The sequence below is a fragment of the Mauremys mutica genome, chromosome 3, assembly GCF_020497125.1.
Source record: "Mauremys mutica isolate MM-2020 ecotype Southern chromosome 3, ASM2049712v1, whole genome shotgun sequence".
NCBI lineage: Eukaryota > Metazoa > Chordata > Testudines > Geoemydidae > Mauremys > Mauremys mutica.
In genome coordinates this window covers 200,498,887-200,518,984 of record NC_059074.1, presented here as the reverse complement: position 1 = coordinate 200,518,984, position 20,098 = coordinate 200,498,887, and the positions used below count along the sequence as shown (strand labels likewise).

General features: G+C 45.3%; 1 protein-coding gene and 1 pseudogene across 2 annotated transcripts in view; one reads left to right on the top strand and one right to left on the bottom strand.

The window, feature by feature from the left end:
• Window positions 1–1,521: 1,521 nt before the first annotated feature.
• Window positions 1,522–20,098, top strand: part of SNAP25 (synaptosome associated protein 25) — a 93,530-nt gene continuing 74,953 nt past the window's right edge. The window contains exon 1 of one of the 2 annotated variants that reach the window (XM_045008752.1): window positions 1,522–1,671. The gene's annotated coding sequence lies outside the window, so the exon portion shown is untranslated. The remainder of the gene's footprint in view (window positions 1,672–20,098) is intronic. The other variant, XM_045008751.1, reaches the window with a different exon arrangement.
• On the bottom strand, window positions 15,749–16,433 carry LOC123366705 (annotated as a pseudogene).

The following is a 20,098-nucleotide window of genomic DNA, read 5'->3' as shown; positions in this document are numbered from 1 at the left end:
ATGTCTTAACTGGATACATGAGAGCTACAGAGTCATAATATATTTATATACTATTCTTACAAACCTTAAACCTGACCAGTTGCTTTTCATGTGCATAGACTATTGGATACTGTCATGTATCAGAGAGCCCCTCTTGTCTGAGAAATTCTTTGTGGTATAATTAGCAAACTTTTGATGTCTTATTTAAATGAGGACATATTTTTGTGGGAGGGGGTATGAGCTGCTGTGATTGCCAGGCACGATCGATAATCACGTTTTTCTGTGGGGCACAACAGAGCATGGGAGGAGAAATCACCCGCATTTCTCTGTTCTCTCCCACTCACTCCACCAGACAACCATATCAGGAGATGCAAAAACAGCTGCATAGCATTTAATCTCTCTCTGGGTTTTCCCTGCCATGCCAGATGAATTTGATTGGGCTAGAATTATCCCTAATCTGGGAATTGCATTTTGACTCAATATTATCCACACTTTATTAAAAAAAACCCTGTGAATTGAGTGTCAGGATTTAATGTGTGCACCGAGCAGTTACCAAATCGTTTCTGGTTACAAGAATGTCTGAGACTGGGAAATTAATGAAGCCTTTTGTCTTATATTTGTTTTAATTTTAGGTCTGGATAGTTCCATAAGAAATCATATAAATCTGTATAGAATAAGATGGGCGCTATAGTCGATGGCATGAGGGAGACCCAAATACTTTATTCAAAAACAGCCAACATTTTGTATGAAACCAAAGGACTCGTCTCTGCATTTTGTTTTCCACTTTTAAAATTCAAATTAAATAAGAGAGTTGTTCCAAATAGGATGTGCTCTGAAATGATGGTTCCATTAATTAATAATAAATAATATCTTGTTTCTCTTGGAACGGATTAAGCATTTTTAGTCCTGCTGGGGGTGGGTTTGTTTAAATTGATGATGTTCTCTTCCAAACGATCAACTATGTCGTGTGCCTTTAAATATAGTTATTTGGTTGGTTTTGCTTTGAGGGGGAAAATGGTCAGATTAATACACAGAGACCCCCTGACATGATGCTCTGGAAAAAAAAAAAGGAGAAATCACATACAAAAATAGCAGCCCACGTAGATTGGCCATATATGGAGTACCAGAGCCTTCACAGGGATACCCTCTTCGGACCACCCCTTTGGCGAAAACAAATCACTACTGCATTCTCTCTCTGCCCTCCCCCTCCAAAAAAAATGATTAAAGCAAAGCTTCGCTCAGCAGCCCCTCCCCTCCCCCCCGCACACGCAAACACCCCCCCCCCCCCAGGACACCAGCGGCTGCATCCATGCTGCACACGGATGCTCACAGCCCATCACATGGCTGCGGAGCTAATTCTGGGGCCAGTTTTCTCTGTTATTCGCTGGAGGGGAAATGCAAAGGATTGCAGTGCAAGCAGCAGCCTCTGACGACTCAGGCTCCCACCGACCTCCCTCTCCCCCCTCCTCCCCCTGCTTCCTCTCCTCCCCCCACCCCCTGATGGATGTCTATTAAAAGCTGCTGACGTGAGAAGGGACGGCCATCTTTGATGAGGGCACCGCTCCGGTTCCATTGAAGAAGGAGGCTTGGGGAGGTCAGGAGCGACTGTCCTTCCCTCCCAGCCGCAGCCGCAGCCCAGGGGCCGAGAACCCGCCGCCGGGCTGCCTGCACCGGCCCCCCGCAGAAGCCAAGGTAAGGGAGCGCGCCCGGCCAGAGCCCCTTGCCTCCTGCCTAGAGCCCCGGGCACGGGGCGGGCAGGGCTGCTGCAGGCGGGGAGGAGAGCGGTCACCTCCACCCCGGGGTATTTCTGCCCGCTGTTTATAAAGCCCTGGTTTCCTGGGATTGATGGTGGCGCCTTTCCACCCAAGCGGCTGCGGAGCTGGCTCTGCTGCACGGGGGGGGACAGGGGTTAGCGGTTGCATTATCCCCCCCCTCCTCCCCTTTGGGGAATAAAGAGGAGGTTGCGCCTCTCTGTTTCCCTGGGGTCAGCAGCCTCCATCCCCGGCCGGCCGCCCTGTGCACATTGCAGCGGCGGCTGGACAGCGGCGCTCCCCCGCAGAGGCAGAGACCGGTTCAGCACCTCGGAGAGCGGCCGAGTCCGGGCTGTGCAGCTCAGCACCTGGGACAGCGACGCTGGCGGGGGGGGGCACCGGTGCAGAGCCGGGGGGTGCAAAGGGGGCAGCGTCCCTGGGACATACGCTGCAAAGTGCTGGGGGGCTGCCTCGCTCGCCCGCCCTTCCACACCCACCTCTACAGCAGCAGGCTTGGGACGGGGGACGGGGGTGCGCCCGTCCGGATCTTATTTATACCTTCCTCTGCCGCCGGCAGCCCGGCAACTGAGCCGTTTGCCCAAATCAAATTGCATCGCCACTTCCCGTCCTCCACCCCCTTCGCCACCCCACGCCCCCTTTCTGAATCCAGCCCTACCTGCCCGCCTGCCTCCCCACACCGGGGCATAACACGAGTGTGCGCGCCCACGCGTGTGACTCCGCACTGCTCGCCTGTCCTGGGGGCCCTCCCGCACCGAACGGCGGGAGTCGCTAATCCGGGGCTCGAACCCGGGCACCGGGCAGCAGCTGTGGTTCGCGGATGTGCCCCGGGCCCCGCTGTGTGTCCTGAGCCGGAGTCGGGCTGGGGCAGAGCCCTTGTCTTGTTCGAAGCACAACCCAGGCGAGGGCGCCCGTTGAACTCTGAATTAACACCCACCCACACCCCCCAGGAGGGGGAGGGGGGGAGTCCCAGCCTGCAGCCTGTGCCCCGGCGCCTGGGCACTGCAGAGCTCTGCGAGCAGAGCGTGCCCGCTTATGTAACCTATGGCTGGGCTGCAGCCCGAACCCTGCCATGTCCTGGGGGGGGGGCAGAGCCCCAGGCCCGCTGCAAGGGAAGTGGGTCACTTTGCAGGCCGGGGGGGGGTCAGCAAGGGGGCGTCCCCGCCGGGTGGGAGAAGGGACCGGGCGTGCGGCGCTGGTTCGGCTTCCCGGGGCGGCTCTCCCGCGGCACGGCCCGCCCGCCCTCTCGCGCGGGCTGCGTCAGAGGAGCGCGGCGGGCGCGCGGCTGCCCCAGGTCCGGGCCGCTTCCCCGGGCAGGGGCGCGGCCGGCGCGTGGGCGGGCGGGCTCTGCAGTGCGCCCCAGGCAGGGGGCGGGGGCGGTTTTAAGGGCGCGCTCGGGGGAGCGTCTCTCTCTCTGGGCTGCTCGGAAACCCCGGGCCAGTTGCTGCACGTCACGTTGCCTTGACTCCTGCAGAGGTGGAGGCGATCTCCTGTGGGGGGAGCGCCAGAGACTGGGGCTGAGCGGGGGTGGGCCCCCAGGGGAAAGACACCAGCCCATGCACGGGTGCTGGAACTAGGGGGGCTGCCGCACCCCCTGGCTTGAAGGGGTGTCCATCATACACAGGGTTTGCAGCTGGGTTCAATGGCTCTCAGCACCCCCCATCCCACGTTCACTCTGCAGCAACCTGACCAACCCCTTTAGTGTCAGTTGCATCAGCCAGGCAGGCTCAGGGCCGGATGAACCTTTTGTGGGCCTGGCACCAAACATATGTGTGAGCCCCCTGGGGCCAATGGAGCATGGCATGGGGCGGGGGGGTTGGTCCCCGGAGTGAGGGGCTGGCCGGGGGCATGGCATGGCATGGCAGGCCCTGCTCTTCCCAGCCCAGTGCAAGGGCACTATTTACAAACCAGCAGTTGCCAGATGCACTATGGCTCGCCCGACCCTGTGCTGCCAGCGTGCCCCTTCCCCCCTTGGGCGGGCCCATGCTGCCCAACACCAGAACTCCCCCACCCCCGTTTCCCTAGGACCAGAGTCCCCACAGACTCACTATGCCCAGCGCCCCCGACTGTGCCACAAATGCACAGCGCCCTGCACATCACCACAACTGCCCATCACCCCACACAGACCCCCCCACTCACAGAGATCTTTCCCGTCCCCTCACAGCCCAGCCCCAGGCCCTCCAGTGACCCACTCTGCATGCCCTGCCTCCCGGCCGGCAGCACAACCAGGGCTGGTCCCGGGGCCGGGAATCGCTCTGGCCCCTCAGGAGTGGCGCCATCAGCCAGGCCAGGGCCTGTCCCGGCTGGGCTCTTTCAGAACCCACTTGCCCCCCCCAATTGGCCAAGGGGGTCCAGCCAAGCCCCCCACACTGCCCTCCCCCAATTGACTGAGACTGGCCAGGCTTCTGCACCAGTTCCAGGCAGCTCAGCTCCAGGGAGACAGGTGGGGCCCCCCAAGGTGGTGGAAAGCAGAGACTGCCTGGAGCTGGAGGTGCACTGGGGTCTGGCCAGGAGGCAGAGAGAAGCCGGCAGGTGGGGCCAGGGGGTGAAGAGGAGACCTTGGCCAGTGGGCCAGCCAAGAGGAGCAAGTGGAGGGGGACCCAGCGGGCTGGCGGGGTGGAAGCAGAGAAGGCCAGGGCCCCTTCTGAGCATGGGCCTGGCTCCATGACGCTATTGTAAACCCCTGCACTGGGCAGCTACGCTGGAGATGTGGGAGATCAAAGAGCGCTGCTAGGAGGCAGGGAGAGCCCCCTGCCCCTCTTACCCTGGGCTTGCTCCAGCCTTTGGACAAATGCAGGATCTGGCAGGAAATTGACCATGTCCTGGCTGGGTTCTGTCTGCTGCCTGCACTGGGTGGGTGACGCTGGCATTAACAGGACGGGTTTGCTGTCCCCTCCAGGCTGGACACGCTCCAGCCTGGATTTACGCAGAGCAGGCAGGGCTTGGAAATGTACCTACCAAAGGGGTGGGGGGAGAGCTCTGCTTTGCCAGTGCCTTGCAGGGAAGGTAATTTTCCAGGGCTTAATTTGTGCTAGCAGGGCTGAGCCCTAGCACCTCTGGGCTTGGCAGTTCATAGCTCTCCCCCACCCGCTAGCACCTCTGGGTGGCAGTTCATAACCCCTTCATTGCTGGGCTTGCCAGCTCAGTTATAAAAGTAAAACAATTGCTTCAGCCCCTGAACCTAATTGAGCCTGGGCACCTCTTTTCATTACAAATTAAGCACTGTAATTTTTCCCTGCTGGCCAGTGCCAGAGGCAGAAACTTCAGTGCTGACGTGGGGGCCGTTTCATCCTTCACTGGCACTGTGACTCTGGCCGGGAGCTGTGGTTGGCAGGATAGAATGACATGACTGAAGCCCCTTCCTGGCAAGAGCTGGGCGTCCAGCAAGTCTGTTCAGGGGCCATGGGATATGTGTGACTGCCAGGGAGGGGAGGACGAGACCGCAGTGTGCTTAGCAGGGAACACACCGATCCAGGGAGAGAAACAGAGTAAAAACGAGTGAAAGAAGAACAGGAAAGGCAAAAGGAGTTAGGAGAGAGAGGAGAAGGGGAAGGGAGAAACGAAAGTCTTGCCTCTCTGAAGAGGGTCAGGAATCCGGTCCCGGGCTGAGTTATTCTTGAAGTCCACAGACCGGTTCTGACACCCTTCCAAAGTGTCCCACCAGCTGCTTTTACTGTCTTTTTGTGCCCGAATCGTATTTCAAAATACTTTGCCAGATGCTAGAAAAACATGGCATGGGAAATCTTTCAGGAGCACTGCGTGTCTTTAAAGAAACCCCAGACTCCTAAGATCAATTGCATTAGCTGAGAAGGAAGAAGATGCTGCAGTAGAAGTGTGCGTGGGGAGGGGGAAATCTCGCCCCCTGCCTGCCTGGTCCCAAATATTTGGCAACCTCTTTGTAACATTAGGGGAAGGAATTTCTTCAGAACACAAAACACCAGCATCAATGCGAATCTAAACCAAATGGGGGGGGGCTGTGGGGTGGGTAAAATATGAGAGTTACTATGCAGACAGATGGTCTTATTATTTATTCAGAGACAAGGGAGCATCGTTTCTGGAGTTTCAAGGGACTCTTGCCGTCCACCTTTAAAAGACACAGCTGCCAAAATAGAGTTCCACAATGTCCCATCCCATTGCCAAGAGATGCAGGCTGTGAAAATTAGAATGAAGCATTTTTTTTTAAAATTTGTTGGTACCTCTGCATAGTGCAGACAGAGGTCAGCCAGGAGGACATTCCCTGCGTGTTCAATGACTGAGATGACTCAGGAGACTCAGTTTGTAAAGGGATGACGGGGACACATCCAAAAAAAATAAAGAAAGAAAAAGAAAAAAATAGATGGCCAGATTTTTCAAAGGTGCTGAACTCTATTTGCAGCTCCCTTCGAACTCAATGAGAACTGCAGGGGCCTAGCACCTCGAAGAAATCAGATCAATATTATTTAACTTACTGTGTCAACTGGAGCGAATAGAAGGGTGGGTTTTTCAAAAGTGCTTAGTATTAGCCTAAGGCGGTTACCACTGAAGTCCTTGGGAGTTTTACCATTAATTTCAGTGGGGGCAGAGATAGTCTGATGCTGAGTCCTCTCGAAAATATCACCCTGAGGACTTTCTCTTTCATGAGAACAAGAACTGACGTTTTTTTTTCAGAGCGGCTTCCCTAAAACTGAGAGTCAACATGCAGCTGTAGGTTTAAGCAGTAAGGACTTGATCCAAAGCTTTCCGAAGTCAATGGAAAGTCTCCCACTGACTTAAATGAGCTTTGGATCCAGCCGTAACACTGTATTGTTAAGGCAAATTAAGCCTGGTCTCTATGCAGCTTTTGTGCTGCTTTAACTATATCTAAATTTAGAGGAATCCGCTATATCAATATAAGCACCTTTATACTAGTATAACTGCATCCACACTGAGGGGTTGTACCTCTTGAAGTGTTTCTTCACCAATATAGGTAAAGTGGCACAAAAACTGTGCATAGACCAGCCTTTAGAAAATAAAATCTCTCTCTCTAAAAAAAAAAGACAATTTTTAATAGACTCTTTTATTTGTACTGATAAGGTGCAGCCAATGCGTAGTAACTAGGACTATGGCTCCTTTTTAATTAAAACATCATTTAGGGTCGGATCTTGCGCCATGGAGGTCCATGGGAAGTTTGCCATTCATTTCAGTGGGAGCAGGGTCAGATTCTTATACAACCAAGTTCGGACTGGGAATTTTTTTTTACAATTTGTTAATCGTTTCTCTTCCAGTTGAGCCCAGGAACATAAGATATTTCAGAGAAAGAAGCTGTGCAGCTAATTAGTTTAGCCCACATCTCTTATTTAGCAGTGGTACCCCACTAAATATTGTCTGTTGAATTTCTGCCTTACTTCTCTGTAATATTATTTGAAATAGTTGCGCCTTGATCATTTAATCCCGGATTTAGCAAAACACTTAAGCACATTATTAACTTCAAGCACGTCTTTAAATTCTGTGAACTAAGAGTATGCTAAAATTAAGCCTGTGCTTAAGTGCTCTGCTGTGCTGGGGCCTTATTTCTGTATTTTGTAACTGATTCCCTTTGGGCCTGATGCTGCAGTATTTGCCCGGGCACAATTCCCATTCAGATCAGTGAATTGTTGGCCACACAGGAGTGCACGACTAGACACTTCGTTCGCTAGAGAGATCACCAACATTCTTTTAGTGTCTGTCTCTATTTTATCTTAAACAAAAACCTTTTTAAAGGAACACCTTACCAGCAGTGTAACACAAGTGATGATACCAATATTACTTTCATAAAACATCTTTCGTCTTAAAGATTTATGAGCTGCTCTAAAGACAGTGGACTAGACACTTCCCACTCAGTCCCTCCGGTTTCTCATTGGTGTAACTCCGCATTTGTCAGTGGAGTGACTCTGGATCTACGCTAAGAATAGAACGTTATGTACAAGACTCATTGCTTCACTCACGGCTGAAATGGAAACCCCGCTGGGGACACTAGAGCTGGCAGGCCTACTCTTGATCAAAGTCAGATGTGAGCTTCCCTGGCCATAAATTGTCAAAAATGTAGCTCAGCAAAGCACTCGCGCATCTGTAGCCACCTTCCTTTCATCTGTAACTATCGCCCCAAAGCACCCCCAAGTTTGATAACCTTCTGTTTCTGACTTATTGGCCTTGCAGATGAGGTTGCTGCATTGCACTGCAGCAAGAGTTTTCCTGAAGTCCACATCCATTATATTCATAGCGTTATCCCATCAACTCCTGCTTGTTCCTTCATTCCAAAGTACTTACTCATGTTCTTCTTTTTGTGAAGCCTATACTTAATCGGACCACAACTTTCCATACCTTGCCCTGTCCTGTCTCATTGTTGTTTCTAACATTTTCCTCCATAGTTGAAGGCAGATTTATAGGACTGGAAGTTACTGGCCCTCTCCTGATCCTCTTGGATGATGATAGTCATTCTCCATAGCTAAGATGGCAGGGCCCCTTGCATTCTGAGTGCTATTTTTGTCTCCTTTCTTATCCTAAAGCATTTTTAAATGTCTGTTTTTTAGGTTTTCCTTTGTCTTTTGCCACTTTCCTTTAGCATTTTGGAATGGAACTCCATTTTGGTCTGAAGAATGTAATTATATTAATTTCCTAATCACCTTTTCAGTCATGAGCATGGCTGTCTGCAACAATAATCAAATAGGAATCAACGGACGTTATAATGAAATGTCAACTATGAGTTCAGATGTCACGGGAGCGTTAAGTCGATGGTCTAAAGAGAGAAACGCTTTTGCAGTGTACTAGGGGCCTGATCCAAGGGCACCTCCCATTGACTTCAGCAGACTTTGGATGAAGTCCTAAATGATAAGGCCATCAAGATTTTAACTTCTTAACGATGAGAGCAGGGGATGGACAGGTAACGAAAAGATACCATTGCCCAGTGCAACATTTACTGATTGAATACATTATCCGAATGGAAACCGTGCACACCATTCATCTTTACAACAGGGCTTTGTTGCACATTTTAGCAATTTAAATTTTAAAAGGGCCAACAGAATGATCTGTGTATGCCTCATCTGAAATGTATTGTTATGCTGTAGTCCTAAAAAGAATAGCATTTATTAAAGCTTTATAGCTTTTCTTCAATGGTAATGATAGATATGGTATCTCATCTTATGCAAGAAAGGAGGTCGGATTCTAATCCAAATGAAAAAAAAAGAGGCACAAAGTAATTAATCATGGATGTTTCACTGTTCCTTTGGAAGCTGAATGCTCATTTGGCATTGACCAAACTGACTATTCTGGCCACGTACTTGGGTTTTCGGTTATTCTTTTATTATTGTTTCAAGCGATGGTTAGTTATTGGGCCAGATCCTCAGCTAGTTTAACTTAACATAGCTCAAATTGACCGACAGTCTGGCCACAACATTATTTTTCAGTCAATGGCTGCTCTTGAGTTTTAGATGAATTGGTAGTTTAGGCATAGGCTCGGAGGCCCAGACTTTTCAAGGCATTTCCTTGGGAGTTGGGCATCTAAATACCTTTAAAAATCTGGTCCTAAAATCCTACTCTTTTTGAATTAACATTTTCGTGAAGTTGAAGTTTCAATTATTATTCTTTAACAGAAAGATTTGGAAAAGTTTATATTTCTTATAAATGGTGGTGATGATGATGATGATGGTAGGAAGAAAATGACGGTGAAGAAATATACACACCTATACTGATTATAATTCAGTTTTGGGTTCTGCTGCAGCCTTGTGGTATATGATATCAGCTGAACTTTTTAATGAGGTTAACAGCGATGAGCCAGATTCGGTTCTCAGTTACTGATATGAATCTATCTGAGTTTCAGCTGATGCCGCTGGATTTACCCAAGTGTTCAGAAGGTCAAATCAGAGACAAGAATCTGACCCAAGCACTCTATAAATACATGCATACACAAGTAAATCTGTTCCTCTAGAAAGGGTAATGCATTTTGATTCCTTATGTTGACTTTCCATGTCAGTTTATTAGTCCTGTCTAATTCTTCAGTTTTGCCATTTTTCGTTATCAAGGAGATTTGACAAATATCTTCTAAATGACAATCCATATCACTGCCACGTTACCAGATCTTTAAAAAAAAACAAAAACATTTAACCCTTTAACTCCCACCATTTCTCATTCTACCAGCAGCGTGACTCAGCTGTCGGTGGGCTAAAGTAGAAAAAATGTATCATTGAATAAATTTCTAACACGAAGCAAGGGAACTGATATTTTATATGTATTTTTTTTATAATTATAGTTTTCCTTCTGTTTTTAATATGGCAAAATTATGGTGCCCTAAATATACTAGTCGAGGCAATATTATAATTATCATAGTTCTGTGTAATTGCTAATAACAAAAATGTGTTTGCTAGCCCATGATTACAGAAGGACGTTTCACATATGTGATTTTTGACATTAATGCACGATTTGCCCTTTCTTAGCTCAAAAACCTACCAATTAACAGGGAGGTGCATATTACCGCTAAAAACACTACAGAAGCACTGCATATATTTTACCAGTATGCTACAGAGCATTTGCTAGGGCATATTTGTAATTCTATGGTGATTGCTTTAATCTCATACCATAATAGCCTGATTCTGCAAAGTGCGGAGCGTTTCGTGAGGGATGGTGTACGCCTTCAGTTCTCGCAGAGTCTGACCCAAAGCCCGCAGAGGTCAACAGAAACACACCCATGGGCTTCCGTGGGCTTTGGATCAGGCGCATAGATATCAGAGTGGGATGTATTCCAAAGGCTCTCAGTACTATACAGCTTCAGCTGCTGCCATTCTTTATAATGTTTGTGGATCTGAAATCCTTTTAAATTAGAAGAAATTCTGGGGAACGTTTCTCTGGGTTGTGATATGAGTGCACCCAAACAGGTCATTTCATTTGTTCTCATACAAATAAATCAATCCTTTGTAGAATAGGTGAATTGCTTGTTTTAATTTTTCCCCCCAAGGAAATCACAGTTTATAATGACGCCAGTACACATGCCAATTTATTGCTCTGCTTATGAGTTTGCTTGACCTACAGTAGAAATCTATTTGAACAACAGAACTGATCTGTCAAAAACGGAATGACTATTCATAGATGGATGTTTTAAAACAAAAACAAATGAACGTTATGGATTTCTACTGTAAATTAAACAAATAGGTGCCTTTTTACTTGCTATATACCATGTGTATCCCAACAGACTCAAGGGTTAAGATACATCATATGCAAACGTTGCTCATATACTTAACCTTTTTTAAAGGAAAGCTACTGCAAACTGATTCCTGAAAAAATGTTTTAGTTGCATCTACAGGATTAATTTGTATTCTGCTTTGCCTTGTTTTTTGTCAGTATTAATATTTTAGGTCCAATCCTGCTTTCATTCCTATCGGTAGGAATTTTGCCTATTACTTCAAAGGCAAATAGGAGAAGTTCCTTTCTTCAGAAAGCAGGGCATTGAAATTGATCAGCTGGTGAGAGTGCTTCAGAAATATACCCTACATCTCTCAAAGCTCAGAGTTTGGTTCTTGGACTATCCAATATATTACAAATCATGTGAACAGTGAAATTTGATTCTTAATTTATTAGACACAAACATCTCTCTTCGCAATAGTTTGTTCTTGAAGGAAATGCAAGCAACAAAATTGCTGTTAAAATAAATTTGGGCCCATGTGTACCAACTGTTTTGTTATAAAAACCCTAGTCTAGTAATTAAAGCATAAGACTGGCAATCAGGAAACCTAAATTCAGATCTGGGTCTGCCACATGCTAATTGTGCGTGACCTTGGACAAGTTACTTTGACTCTCTGAGCCTCATTTCCCTCATCTGTAAAAATGAGACTAATGGCCTACATGTTCAAAAAGTGATTTTGTTTTGGGTGCCTCACTTTTTGGCACCCTACCTGAGACATTTTAAAGGGGACGGATTTTCAGAAAGTGCAGCATACATGTGCTCTTAAAATCTGGCCCCTTTAAATTGTCTCAAGTTGGACACCCAAAAGTTGAGACACCCAGAATATTTAGCCACTTTTGAAAATGTTGGAAGGAAGGTGCAATAGCAAAACAAAGTATTTTTATTAAACATTGCTAGGAATGTATTATATTTATGGTAGCATAAGGAAAAACTAATGGGGGAAGGGAAAAATAGGATGAAATATGTATAGGTCTCATTCTGATCTCACTCTGGTATATATCAGGAGTAATGCCACTAATGTAAATGGAGTTACAGTGGTGTTAAACCCATGTGTGTAGGAAAGAATCAGGACCTACGGATCCAGCTCTGACTAACTGACACAGTGCAAATTCCAAATTGAGAACACTGCAGTTGAATATACAAGTTGAAATTTTCTTTCTGTGAGCATTTGAGCTTAACATTTGCTTTGTGCAAGTATTCATACACGTGACACACCAATGCTTGAAGGCTCTCAGAAAGCAAACCTAAAAGGTGTGTGAACACAAATCGAAATCCACTATTGAATTGCAGCAAATATCCACCAGAAAACATTCTCACTATTTGCTCGCCTGTATGAAAATGATTGAAATATACACATTGTCTCTGCACAGCCTTTTCATGGATTTCTTTAAAATCTTTAGCATTAAGAAGTTGGTCCGATGAAAGATATCACCTCACCTACCTTGCCTCTTTAGCATTAAGAAACGTTTTCTTGGGTTCTGCCACCCACTTCTGCCCTGGCTGAAAAACATTTCTGTCTCCTATCATAAGAGGGTGTTTTAAAGCCAGATTGGATGGCTCTCAGATGTGCTAGCTTTTGTTGTGGAGGCCTGTCAGTTTAGTACATTTTTGAGATGAGTGCATCAGGGAAAAGACAGTGTGAAAAAAACCTCTTAAGGCTTTGAGAATGTGCTGAGTATAATTTAAAATGCTATATAGACAACTTCTTTAACGTAACACAGTAGGGACAGCTCAATGCCTCTTTAAAGTTATTTTCTTTATTAGCAGGGGATTTTGCAGTCATCAGATCTTCTAGTCGTTCGTTTCTCAATGATTGACTGTTCTTAATACTATGAGGCCGTTGTTCTGGGAGCAGGTAGCTAACTTTCACAGGTCATGCATCTGTTCTGAGAATCATTTGCTGAATGTGATAATGCTACTATTTAACAGGTTAATGACTAAGAATGCAAAAGGGCTGCATGGACAGTGAAGTGGATGTTCATTACTGTAGTACCCAAATGGCCAGATTAGCCCCTGGGGCATTTAATGCTGGTATATTAAGCAGCCTGGCAGATGGTAGTTATAGAACAGGCTAGTGGCACTTCAGGTTCTCAGAGAGCATCAGCTCTCTAGCCTTTTTGTTTCTTGAAAATGTAAGGCAAAAAGCGACCCTCTCTTCCACAGTGCTTTACAGTGACAGTGATGTCAGTGAGGAAGCCACACACATAAGAAGAGAAGGACTCGTGGATCCAAGGGGAGAAATTTAAATAATAATACACTGCGTTTTTATATGATCAAAGCACTGTACAGACATTAACCAACTAATCCTTCCAGCAGCCCTGTGAGGTGGGTAGGTTACTAGGATTGCCCCTATTTTACAGATAGGGAAACTGAGACAGAGAGGTGAAGTGACTTGCCAAGGCCATAGGGTGTTTAAGTGGCAGAACCAGTAGTACAACTCAGGACTGCCTGAATCTCAACCCTGTACTCATTTCTCCAGACCACGTCACTGTGATAGCAGTAAACACGGATGTTGTGTTAGCACCCCACGGTTCCAGTTAGGATCAGTGGCCCCATTGTGTTTGGTGCATTCTAGAAAAGACAATCTCTGCCTTGAGGGCCTTACAGTGTAAAGACACAAGCAGATGAAGGGTAGCAAATGGCGGACACTGTACAACCAATTGAGTCTGGTGACGAATTGGCTCAGCTTTGTTAGTTCTATGAATTACAGTCATTCTTCGGGTTTGGTTTGGTGTGATTACGTATGACCCCTGCCTTCCTGTTTTACCCAGAGATTTAAAAGTCCATAACAATGTCATCATGGCTTACAGTTAATTGTGTTACATTGTACATGCCATGATATTATTTGTAATTTTAATAAACTTGTTACCTATGTTGGAGGATCTTGCAGCTTGGACATTGACTGTGGGAGGTGGAAATGGTGTTTGGTAGTCTAGATTTTTTTTTTTAAATTACCTCTGGAGGAGGAAATGAAGCTGGTTTTTTGATGCTGCTCCTTTTCAGATGGTTAGAAAAATTATTCTCCCGATCTTTTCAAAATACACTCCTTATGCCAAGTCACACCTTCCACCTCAACTGGTAGATGGTGGACTTGCATGTCTTGTTTGGGAGCCAGCTACTGGACGTTCCTTCTCTCTTGGCTAGATGTTTGATGTACTGGCTCTCTCCTCTAACTTACTGGACCTCAGCAATTCATTCCCCTTTTGTCTTGATTACTCTATTTCTCTCTGACATCCTCTCTGCTCATTTCTCACATACAGAAGATCCTTTTGTCATGTACCTTTGTTCCATGGATTAGGCACTGACCTCTGTGGCTGCCCCAGGATTCATTCTTCCATGTTACCTTCCATTTCTGCTTCAGATCCACTCCTATGCTCTACTGAACCCCACTGCTCTTCTCTGCACCATCCATTAACTTGATCATTACATTCTTCCTTATCAAGTTGATTCTAGAGTCCTGTTATTCTTTGCTGTTTCTCAAAATGTCCTCCTGAGGCTTTTCTTGTATTGCCCAGTTCTCCTACCAAAAAAAATAGCTCTCAGAAGCTCTCTCTTTAACCGAGAGAAACAGCCAGAAGACATCTTACGGCACAGCACCATGGGACTGAGAGAAAGAATATTGCTGCTATAGTGATTAAAGGCAAGATTTTCAAAGCACTCAGTATTGGTCTAACTCCGCTTCCATTGCAATCAAATTCCCATTGGCTTTAACAGGAGCAGAGTTAGGCCAGCACTTCTTAGCATATACACAATGTGTCTCAGGTGGCATGTGACCAAGATTCATCACCGAATTTGGTCTGCTGGTTGAATCATTAGCTTCTCCATCCCAGGCGGGGTACTGATGGGGAGTACGATGTCAATGGTGATCCATGCCACCCAGGCCAGTACTGAGAAATTCTGCAAATCCCACCTCAAGTCTTATTGTTCATCTCTCAATCATTTAGCAAGGCATCCGGATTGTAAACAGCAAGAGACAAGGACAAAGAAATCTTCTTGTGGTGACTGTATCTTTACATGCTAATTGCTCCCGCTACATACAATGCATGTGCAATGACAATTACTAGTTGTATGTTATGTATATAGTTTCTAAATGGTTAGTGCTAGCAACCTGGTTTCTGTGGTTAAACTATTCTTGGAACTATGTTTAAATAAGGAGTAGTGTTTGGGTTACAAACTTCCTAGATTACTGTGGTTAAATTGTGTATATTGTTTTGCTCGGTAGGTTTTATTATTATTTATTCTGGCCTTTTTCCCTTCTAGACTAATTTACCATATATCCCAAGTAAAAAAATGTAGCCAAAATTTTAGCCAACACCAAACCCCCCTCTGAATTGGTTTGCCCATTGCTTTGCATGCAAAATTAGACATGCATCTCATTTGGAGCCACAACACCTGGATCTGGACATGCAGAATGAGCAGCTGGAAGCCCACCCATCTAGTTTGCTTTTGCATGTGACTATGTGCAGACTCAAATCGGTGCATGCCCATTTTGGCAGATGCAATCAGCTGGATCCACACATTTGTAGGCTGGGGCTATCCTGCTGTTTGGTGCGTGCATGTTCCATTTGTAGCAAAAATATTCCAGGGACATTTTCCTAAACCTCCTTTTTTGGACCTAAGTATGTAATCTGTCTGCCACTCAGACCTCCCATGGACTTCACAGGGAGTTCCGTAAGGAGGATGCTTGCAGGAATCGGTACTTAATATCGGATAAGGTAGATATATAAACTGTTGATTTTTATAGGTAACCCCTGCTTGCTTGGAGAGGCACTCTGTCACCCCCTAGAAACTGATTAGCCTGCTACAGCCTTGGCTAAGAGCGATGTGTCATTTAGCTCCAAAGGTCCAAGGTTTGATCCCCATTGCCAAAGTCACTGTGAAACTGGATTATTCCCTCCTGGGAAAGGCACAAGTACATTCTTGCTGTATCTTTAAGGTAGAATACACATTTATGGAGTTGCGATGCTGGATCATTTGCCTCCAGTAACGCTGTCTCTTTATCCATTTTTCAAATAATCAGTCTTGAGAATGCCATGCCAGTATCTGAACACTCATGTTTGACAGTCTGTCCATAATGAATGGAGCCATCTCTCCCTGCAAATTCCTCTCCCTCTATGTGCAAGTATCTGGTGCTACCTGTTCGGGATTGAAGTCTATTATATAGTGCCACTTTTGTCCCTGATGCAATACATAAGTCTGCATTTTTCAGTGATTTTGTTTCTTTTTAGAAGGTTTGGAGATGACTTTGATCCATTCACTGAGGAACACACCGATGTCACTATTGCCAGAGAACGTTTTTACTGATAACATGAAGTGCTTCCTCTTGTCTGAGTCAGAGATGTCCAATGTTTTGGCAGTGCACTAGTTCTTTCCTTCCAAATTCAGCTGTTGCATTCCTTGGTCGTGGTGTCCTATTCCAATGAAAGCAGATGGTTGTGACTCTTGTTCAGCACAACCATCACATTCCCTTTGTTCTTTTTTTTCTTCTTCTTCTTCTTCTTCCATCCACTGCCCATAAAATCATCTCCTCGTTTCCTGGTTTTGATACGTGTCCTGAGTGCCTTGTTCAGGGAGATTCCAGGGCACTAGATTACCATAATCCAGCCTGTTCACTGGTGTTGCAACACTATATCCTACAGTTAATATTATTCTAATAGGGCCCAGGATAATTTGCTTTAGGAAACTGATATTGTTCCAAAAAATTAGGTGCTATGTATGCTTAGTAAAAATCTTTAGTACTTGAATTTCTGGCAATGGAGCCTCTAAAGGGTATTAATCTATTAGGGTATACAGGGCTCTCTCCCATTGGGTCTGATTTTAGCTTCAATTCTGGCTTAATCAGAGTCCTCTACTTTAGCTCAGCATCATAATCTGCGGTCACCATTATTCAGCCAGATTCCTAAAAATATCTACTCTCTCTTCACAGGGGTGTGGGCCAGCTCCCACTGATGTCAACAGAAGGATTCCCGTTGAGTTCAGTGAGTGTTGTTTTGGGCGTTAGGCAATTAGCTTTGCAAAGCATTTTTATGGCCTGGTAGGATGAATCTGACATCCCTTGAGACTGCTTCCTAAACTGGCCAGTGCATTGACCAACAAAGAGTCCTAATTGGACAGATGCTTATTGGACAGATTGGACAGATGCTTTCACAGTGACCATTGCCAAAGTCACTGTGAAATTGGATTATTCCCTCCTGGGAAAGGCACAAGTACAAACTTCCGGAATTTCTCTTCCTTAGCCCTAAACCTAACAGAGCCTACAAGGCAGAGTCCCAAGGCCTTTCTGCTAAACATGATCTCCACAGGGCTATGCATCCTGTTAACACAAAGATTCCCCGCTGCTCTGTTAGTGATGGTAATATAGCATTTAGGCCTGTATTTTTGCCTGAAATAGAATTTGGGGTTTTGCTTGCCTGTTTGACTTTTGATATTCTTATATCCTTACTAACATGTGTGAACAAAGACACTATGTGTTGCTTCTACCCAACCAGATGGGTTTGTTAGTATAATGAGAAGACTCTGATGGGTGTCTCCGAAGCACTATGCTGTGTATAGATCACCCCTTGCTCAGGACTATGCCTACAGGCATAAACTACAGCATAGTTGGCAGATTTCAACAAAATCCAGCTACACGTCTGCATGACATCAAGTTTCCCATCTGTGAATTAGCCCCTTGTGCCATTAGTTTTTGGCACAGCTAGAACCAACTTACATATACATGGATGTCTGCAGGAAGCCAATGTTTGCAGAGTACAACCGTTGTATAATAGCAGCGTAGTTGTTTCTTAAACAGAGAGAGAGACCGGTGAGTGAAGTGGTAAATATTGCCATCTACTCCTTGGAAATGCACATTTCCTATACAGCTCTCAGTCAGGAAATCAAAGCAAGTCACCATGTGTAATTATCACAAGGGAAAAATTGGACTTTTTCTTTAACTGAAAAAGCAAATGAGATGGAATAAGAATTATAGTTCAAAGGCTGCATACGTAGATATCTGTACAGAATCCTGGACGTGTTTTGGGAAAAGGCTTTGCATTAAAGTGTGGCTTCAGTGGAAACCATGATACAAAATGAAAAAGAGACTAAAAAGTGCATATATTAGAGGTGATCACATAAAGCTACGCTGGTAAGCAGTCACTCACAGTGTAGTTCCATTAGAGAAGATGATAGCTTCTTTGGAAGATTATGTTTAGTAGCGACCTTGTGACTCTGACTTCCAGGCTGTTAAAAACTATTGGTGTGACTAACTGCGCAGCGGTGCTACTCTCCCCCACTCCCGCCTCCTCTGTAACCCAAACCACAAACCTCCCTGGAACACCCATACCACAAACCAGCCCCCCTACCTAGTGCCCCAGTGCCACATGGCTGAAGTAAGCAAGGCAGCGACCCGCAAGCAAAAGGAAAAATCAAACCCAAAGCAGGCTTTTAAGCTTTTTATTGGCCGTGTGCTCATGCGCAGAGAAGAGGATTGCACAACCGAGAGCCAATCCGCTCTCCGGAGGGAAATAAAAAAAAAAAAAAGGCGGAAGCCCCTCCCCTCCCTGGGAAATGCCCCCCCAAAATCAACAAGCAAGTATAGGCACAATAGAGCAATTACACAAAGAAAGAAGCCAAAATCCGCTTACTGTGAGCAGGCTTGGCAACATTCTGAGTCGGAAGGGATTGACAGTCTGGTCCTTAATCTGTAGCTGTAAACAATCTTCCAGTGCAGGTTCCTTTGCCGTGATAAGGAAGATGGGCCTGGGATGCTTGCAGTTTGTTCCAAACCTGCTAGTAAGTTGTCTCATTAAGAATTAATCTCACAGCAGTGCTGAAAATCAAGAGCAATTGATTAGCAGTAATTAGAGTTGGCTGGAAAAAGGTAAATATTTCATGACAAATTTAAAACAAAATTCATTCAGTTTTTTTTCATGAAATTGTTCATTTTTCAATGCAAAAAGATTTTTTCTTTTTTTTCCTCACAAATTCCAAAACATTTCATTTCGACAGGAAAAACAATATTTTCTCTCTCCTTTTTTACTTGTTTTGTCTTGTTTTCAGTGGAAAAAAATAAAAGTGTGAGAAAGTGAGGAATGGGAAAACTCTTCTAATTTATTTTGCACTGGAAAAAGGGGAAACAAGAAAAAATACAAAATGAAAAAAAAATAGTATTTTTATCAAAATGGAAACATTTTGAAGAAACAAATAGTTTGGCAAAACATTTTGATTTTTGTCAAGGCAGTATTTTCAATAATTTAGTTGAGTTTTAAAATGTTGACCCGCTCTAATAGTAACTAGATGGCTCACTATAATCATTCTGGGTCAGATTATGACGACTTTATTCACATTGAATAGTATCTCCATTGAGCAGTTAATGAGTGGTGTTACCTGTGGAGTTAAATGCCACCTAATATGAGTAAGGGTATTAGAATCTGGCTTTATAGTAACAACCAGGATTGAAGTACTATATGTTACTTCTAATGAAATGGATGATATTCGTATAATAGGTTTACTCCTATCTATGAGAGATAATGGATGTTCTTTTTCCCCTCCATGGTGACACCCAGCATCATATACCTTGTCTCAGTCCAAAATACCTATGCACATGTGCCAAGAGCACTTGCATTTTGCTCAGGCAGTGGGCTTTGATGGTTGGAAGACTGGGAACAAATTGTACCCATGTCCCATCAGCCAGAGGTATATTTCCAAGTCTGATCTCGCAGCCAGGTGACCTCCTCCATATGTTAGTGAGATATGCTGCTGGGCTGGCACACTGTTGGAACACACACACATAATTTTAAAAAAAGTGGTCGATATTTTGTCATTATGACTAGGTATTTAGGGCCAGCTCCTCAGGTGGCATAATTCAGTGTAGTTATATTGCAGTCAAAGGAGCTATGTCAATTTATACCAGCTGAGGATCTGGCCCATTTAGCTTACAAAAAAAACCTGACAGAAGAAAAGGAAAAACATGCAGTTTTAGCTCAAGATGCAAGAACAAAAGACGGGCTGTGGAATTGCTCCTCCTTTATAAAGAAAGCTCAGTATGCACCTGGGATGTGTACTGTAAAAGGAGTAATTACGAGTGCATAATTCTACACATATACTCACAATCACCAGCAAAGGGCCAGATCCTCAGTACCGGCACACATCAGTGCAAAACCACTGAAGTCAATGGAGCTATCCTGGTTAACACCAGCTGAGG